This window comes from Anastrepha ludens, chromosome 2 (genome assembly GCF_028408465.1).
Source record: "Anastrepha ludens isolate Willacy chromosome 2, idAnaLude1.1, whole genome shotgun sequence".
Taxonomy (NCBI): Eukaryota; Metazoa; Arthropoda; class Insecta; order Diptera; family Tephritidae; genus Anastrepha; species Anastrepha ludens.
Genome location: NC_071498.1, coordinates 165,747,924 through 165,755,137, shown reverse-complemented (window position 1 = coordinate 165,755,137; position 7,214 = coordinate 165,747,924). Strand labels below are relative to the sequence as shown.

At 31.9% G+C, this 7,214-nt stretch overlaps 1 non-coding gene across 1 annotated transcript; it reads left to right on the top strand.

Moving 5' to 3' along the window:
* The first annotated feature begins 6,372 nt into the window (after window positions 1-6,372).
* LOC128856176 (U5 spliceosomal RNA) lies at window positions 6,373-6,496 on the top strand. Its single transcript, XR_008453825.1, has one exon. It is a non-coding gene; the product is annotated as a U5 spliceosomal RNA (small nuclear RNA).
* Window positions 6,497-7,214: the final 718 nt, after the last annotated feature.

The window sequence follows — 7,214 nt, the reverse complement described above, 5'->3', positions numbered from 1 at the left end:
ACATTTGCTACGCTGCACTACAAGGGGCAAATGAGTGCATGTGTTTATATATTTATGTATGTACGTATGTATGTATGTGTGATGGTATGTGCATACATCATCCTGCGCTTAGCATTTTTGCCTCTATCTTCCTTTTTTGTAATTCAATACCTGTCTCTTCGCTACATTACTAGGAATTATTCCATTTAATTCGTAACCACACCTGGTGGGTTAGCTGCCTGCCTCGTCAGGTGCTTAGTCGAGCTATCTAACATTCACACACATACTCGTATTCCTGTATGGGCAGGCACAGCGCATACCGAACCCTTTATCTATGTACTTACATATTCTTAGCATTTTTTAACTCTGCCTTTTATTAAATTTTTCTTTTTTTCATTTTGCCCACACTTTAGTGCCATTTATGCACCCAAACTTGCACATTTCTGTTGAATGATAAACTTTATTGTGTTGTAGATAAACTACAATTCACTTGAATTACTCTTTCGTCTCATTGTCATAGTTTCCATTTCGTTGCTTATTCAATCACTCATATGAACGTACAACTTTTTACTTGCCAAGTGAAATAACTTCTAATTAGTGCGCGAATAGCTTTTGCGCTTGTTTTTTTTTTTTTGTTTTATTCATAATTCCTTTTAACATTTATTTCCAAAGAAAAATATTTCATAAATTTTGTTCGTAATCTTCTTTTGAATGATGCTCGAATCGAATGGTTGATTTTACATTAAACGAAGCGTAACTGAATGGCTTAACGAGCACTCAGCGCCCTTCAAATGCCAAAATTCTGAGTTACTTATAAATAAGTATCAGTTTTATTCGCATGAGCTGCTGATAAGCGCAATGAGTGCACACAGAATTGAATTTTTTTATAAGAATGTAGTATTCGAAATTTCTTACTCGTTTTTATTGCTACAGAAGTGGATGTAATATGACGTTTTTTGCTAAGAACCTACCAAAATGTACAGGGTGAACGATATGCGGTGTTACCTATTCAAAACACCATAACTTTTTTGTGTGAAATTAGTTTTTATTAATTTCTTCAAAGACAATTACAAATTTAACATATATTCACTTTAGCTCTATATGACCACCTATTGCCTTGACTATAGCCCTCAAACGGTCAAAAAACGAGCTGCATGCTGCACGAAAGTGATCTTGAGGTATTTTGGCCCATTCTCGTATAATCGCTTTTTTCAGCGCATCCATACTGACATATTTTTTAGTCCTCACCTTGCTCTTCAAAATGGACTAGATAGAATAGTCCATTGGATATGCGTCTGGCGAATTTGAAAGCCATTGTGTGGACGCAATGAAGCGTGGAACATGATTTTTTAAGCATTATTGGTTCACACGAGCTTTGTGAGACGGTGTCGAGTCCTGTTGGAACGTCCATGGTCTACGGCCGAAATGTTTGCGTGCCCACGGCTCTAAAGCAGCTTCTAAAACATTTTCCCGATAATAATTCGCATTCACTTTGACACCAGGATCGATAGAAACGATTGGAGAGCATCCATCAGCGGTCACTGCGGCCCAAACCATTACTTGCGATGGGAAATTGCTTCGAGTGGCCATTCGTAGGCTCAAATTCTCGTATGAGCGTTCGATCAAGTAAACACGATCGTTTTGAGTGGGCAATTTGGAAATTTTTTTCATTAGAAAACACAATGCTAGGAAATTCTCCACGTTCGTGCTAGCGCAACAACTCCTTTGCTCTTTCGCACCGAACTTTTTTTATGATGGGGTGAAAGATCGTGTGCTTTTTGCCTTGACCTTGACCTCATTTTTCAATATGTGTTGAATGCTTTCTTGCGATATTTTCAGTTCTTTGGCCATTTTTCTTCCACTTCGACGTGGATTTCGTTCAAGTCGAGCCTTCACTTTCCGAACCATTTCTGGCGTTGTTGCAGTTTTTTTGCGTTTTGCAATGGTACCAGTATCATTGTAACGTTTTATAGTGCGATACACAAACATTTTATTCACTTTGAGGTGACTGAGCTCACGAACAATGGCTGGTTGTGATTTTCCAGGCAAATATAATGCAATCCTACTATTACGTTTGACCTCCATCACAGAAAAAAAAAATTCAACAAAACTGAGACGTAAATGCTTTTGATGGCTTATAAACAATATATTGAACTGTCATTAGAACAATTTTGACGTTGATGTCATGAGCGTTACAGATACAAACAGTGTGAAGTTGGTAACACTTCATATCGTTCAGCCTGTACTTAATGATATGGCCACAACTTTAACATTTCCACAGCGCCAAAAGAAAGTGTATCCCACATATTGGACAAATTTTGACTATTTATTTAATTTTGTTTTAATTTGAGTTATTTTTTTATAAAACTATAGCTTATACTACAACAAAAACTATATAACGCAAAGCTTCAAACTTTGTACAAAATTTATAAAAAATCGGCGAATTTTCAGGGAAACTTGAAATTATTTTAATATTTCATTAAGTTCAATAATTTTACTTTTAACTAAAATTTTTGGAAAATTTTCTAGTATGCAGTTTTGTAGTCCATTGAATTTTGTTCCAACAAAGTGCAAGTTTCAAGTAGCTCAAAAATAACGTTGATTTTTCACAATTTTTTCCGTTGACCGTGTTGGCTGATTTCCTCCATATAAAAAAAATCGAGAATTCGTTACCTTTATTTCCCGCTCGTCCTCGTAAGCACTGTAGCGTAAATCAGGCTAGCCATTAATGAGGTAGCACCTGTCTCGTCAGGCAAAAATGGGACTACCTTTAGAGAAATCTATATTTACGCCGATAGCCAAGCGGGGACTAAATCTTTCCTTGTGCAGTTGTCACTAATTCCTTCATTGCTCGCAAATGCCGGTCGTCTCTTAACAAGAACGCGAAATATTTCCACTTCTATTTGATATAGGTGCCAGGTCATATTGGCATACCAGAGAATTGTAAGACAGACAAATTAACGAGAGTGGGCGCTACCAGTCGCCTCCCTCTCGATATAGGGATTGTAGATATACCCCCGTCAACCTACAAACTGCACTGTGCAAGTAGCATTGCCACTTCAGCCAACACGAGAAGGGTTGTAGTCGTATATGTAATACTACAAACGGAATTTGAGACGTTCGGCGCTCAAAGGCGCTGCTTGATGGTCAAGGAAAAAACGTCTCTATGTTAGTTACTTTGATCGCAGGTCATTGTCTCCTAGCTCGACATGCTCAAAGGTTTAAAAAGAGACAGAAGCTGCAAGAATGAGGAAGAGAAAGAGTCTGTGAAACATTTTCTCTGTTACTGTCCCGCGTGGCATGTCACCAGGTTTAGATTCTTGAATGACACTAATGACCTTAGATTTCAGCCAGATCAACGGGTTTGCACTTAAAGCAAAATAGTTTAAGGAGTGGCAGATAAACTGTTACTGTGGTGGACGGACTGCCATTTCTGTCTACCTATCTAGCTACTTACTGTTTTACTCCGCCTCCGAAAGGCAAATTTATGAGGAGTTTCTTCATGGCAGAAATACACTCGGAGGTTGGCCATTGTCTGTCGAGCGTCAGCCCTGTTAGAAACTTATTTTTCTATTATTTGGTGTTTCGTGTCCAAAGTTTCAAGCCTGCGCACTTCCGAATGATAGTTCCACTGATACTTCAACAATTGTTTGCCATTTCTGTAATGATTTTAGGGAAGCTCTGCAAAGTAATATTATTAAGTGCCTTAGTCTCTAAGCTAATCTGCTAGGGGGTGCTGCAGGCGAGTTCGTAAAAAAAATTCATTTATGATTCTGGTTCATATTCAGAGTACTTTCTCTGTTGTGGTATGCAGCTCATTGAAATTAATTATATTTTACTATAGCATAGCTAGCGAGGTGTCAAAAAATCAGTTTTTGCGAAAATCTAAATCTCATTGCGGATTCCGGAAAACATTTTTGTTTGAGAAGATTTTTGCTTAAGGCGATACACCCATAAAAATGAGTGGCTTGGCAGTTTTAAAATTAAAGCTAACAAATGAAGATTTTATTATCGATTTCTGCACAATAATATAATATATTAACCACTTTCGTTTCGCAATTTTTTTTATAAAGCAAAAAATCTCCTCAATATGGGCGTGGCAACTTTGGGACTAAAGTGAAAAAAATGTAGATTTTAATGTGAATTTCGGTAGAATATTTACTAGCCACGTATGTTGCGTAAATTGCTTTTCTTTGTTCAAGAAGAAAGTCTCAGAAGTGAGCCAGACAGTTGAAGTGGATTGAAGAAACTAATGGTGTTTTCGTTTCATCGAAGTTTTCAAAAATTAACATAAGATTTCTTACGAGAATTCGTATGCGTGCTGGATGGCCATATAACTGCGGATTTCGGAGCTCCAGGCAAAGATTTCTGTAGGAGCTGTAGAGAAGAACAGAAGTCTATGCAGGCCACTACACCACTTCCAAAATTCTTGAGGACCGCTTTTTCAAGGGCACAGATACCGTCACGGAAAGTAAAAGTTTAAAAATACATAGAGCAATTTTGGATAAATTTATTGAATATCGCGATAACCTTTTAGGGATCCGACTAAAAACCAACTTGCCTAATCTTACCCAAATTAAGCTCATTTTTCAATATCAAATACCGAATTTTTTAGGCACACCTTTAGAACATCAAGTAAACTCCAATACATTAAAAAACTGATAATATTTTCTTCGTGTTGTTTTTTTTTTACTTTTTTTTTTTAATGGTGGACAAAATCACTTGTAAAATAAATCAAAATTGATCTTTTCATTTGGCATAAACAAATAAAATCACGTTTTCCGCTGGCTCTATAAACAAGCCAGCAAAAATATTTGTATTTAATTCTTGTTTGAATTTTCGTATGATTTCACTCACCTGTAGCCTTTGCTCCGACTGTACGTATTTTTTTAACTAAAACAGAAAATACAACACAAAAATCGCTACAAAAACTGTACATGTAAATTTCGATCGGGTAAAACCAGACTGCAATCTCTCCCATACTATTAATTCACCACCAGCCCGAACTAGCTACTCCTAGTTCAATTACTGATCGGCAATCAATTCAAAACATGCACACAAATGGATTCAATTTCGCGCACAAATCGCCCATAAAAATTCCGCACACCGGTAAACAGAAAAGCAAAACATAAAATTGGAGCAAATTAAATGTGATTTCACCTGAAGGCAGCCGTGTACAGCAACAACCAACTACACCTGTCCGAAGCGGCGAGTGTGCAATGGCGAAAAAAATGATAATGGTTGGATAAAAAAAAAACAGCAAAAACAAACAGATTTTTCTAAAATATGTTGTTGCTGTTGATGAAAACATGATTGAAAGTGGACCAATCAGTCATATGGGGAGAAGGATAACAGGCTGGGTAAGCCTTCATATGAAGAAATGTGCGTGTGTGGGTGCGCATACAGCATCTCGGTCGTGATTTGTGTAATCACTTACACAAATTGGTGTGTAACGTATGAAATTGTGGCACAACCAAATAGCAATTAGCGCTCAAAGAGAACAACACTTGGGGCAGATAAAATAAAGTGGAAGTAAAATAAAATAAATATAAAAATGAAAAACAAATATCATAAAAAAATTACGTTCTTAAATAAACATAAATAAATATAGAAAAAATAAACGAAATTTAATAAAATTAAATAAACAAATAAAAAAATTTATATTAATATAAAAAATAATAAATAAAAAATGATAAATGCTGTCAATTTTTTAAAAATTATAAAACAATAAACAAAAGAAAAAAAATTAAATTAAATTAAATTGAAATATACCAAAAACAGAATCAGAAGTAAAAAGACAAAAATACAGTCCAAAATATTTAATAAAATAAAATAAAAGAAAAATTCGAAATAAAATAACAAAAATTTTTAAATAATTAAATTAATTAAAAAATGTAAAGTAAAAATTAAATTTAATACAACAAAATGATTTGTAATATTGATTAATTGTAGTTTTTATTCATGCAATTCTTGTAAAAAAATTCAATGAAATGAATTAAAAACAAAAAAATTAATTAAAATACAATAAATAAGAAAAAATTATGCTTTCGAAATAAATTAAGTAAAACGGATTAAAAATAAATAAAAGAGAAACCAGTAAAAAATTGAAATTGCAGTTATGAAATTCAATTAAAATAAAAATATGTTTATAATTTTACGTAAATGAATATATAGAAAAATTTAAAAAATAAAATTATTTAATTAAATTACATAAAAGTATGTTAAATTTAATATTTTTTTTTTTAATTACAATGAAAGAAATAAAGGTAAAATAATTAAATAAATCTAAAATATGTAATAAACAAAAAAAAAATTCAACAGAATTACATTAAAGAAAATTTAAAATTTAAATTTATGAAAATTTAATTCATCAAAAAAAAATTTTAAATTAAGAAACCATGACTTCTCTTCAATTGTCGAATAAATCTTTCGCCTTTTACTAAAGATTTCCTTGGAGAGGAGTAATTAATGGGTCTATAAACAATTCTCTGAAAGCAGAAAACAATTAAATGAATTTAAAATGATTTAGTCGAAATTAAAATAAATAAAAGAAGTATGAAAAAATTTAAGTAAAAAGATATATAAAAAACTAAAAAATAATAGTGATTTAATGAAAATGCATTAAGCTAAATTTAAAATTGTTCAGGAATTGAACGATGAAATAACTAAATAAGAAAATTTAAGTTGAAATAAAATAAATCTAAAAAATTCAATTAACGTAAACAAAAAAAAGATTTAACTAAATTTACGGAAATTTAATGCAATCAAATAAATTTAATGTAATTAAACCAAATCATAAAAAAAGCCAAATAGTGTAAAAAATTGAATTAAAATAAATCAATCTGTATTAAGCCGTGTAAGTTAATTTAAGTACAATAAAAGGGATTAAAAATTAATTATCATAACTCAAAATAGTCAGATGAATTCAAGAGGTATTTATTCAAACTGAATTTGAATAAAAGAAATTTAAAAAATTAAATAAAAAAGAAATAAAAATTTGAATAAAAGAAATTTAAATAAATTAAAATAAAAAAATATATAAAAAGGTAAAACAAAATATATTAAAAAAAAAATTAAATAAAAAATAATTACATAAAAGTAAGTTGAATTAAGTACAATAAAAGGGTTTAAAAATAAATTGTCATAACTGAAAATAATTAGATGAATTTAAGAGGAATTAATTGAAACTAAATTTAAAGAGAAGAAATAAAAAAATAAAAGAAATTTAAACACAA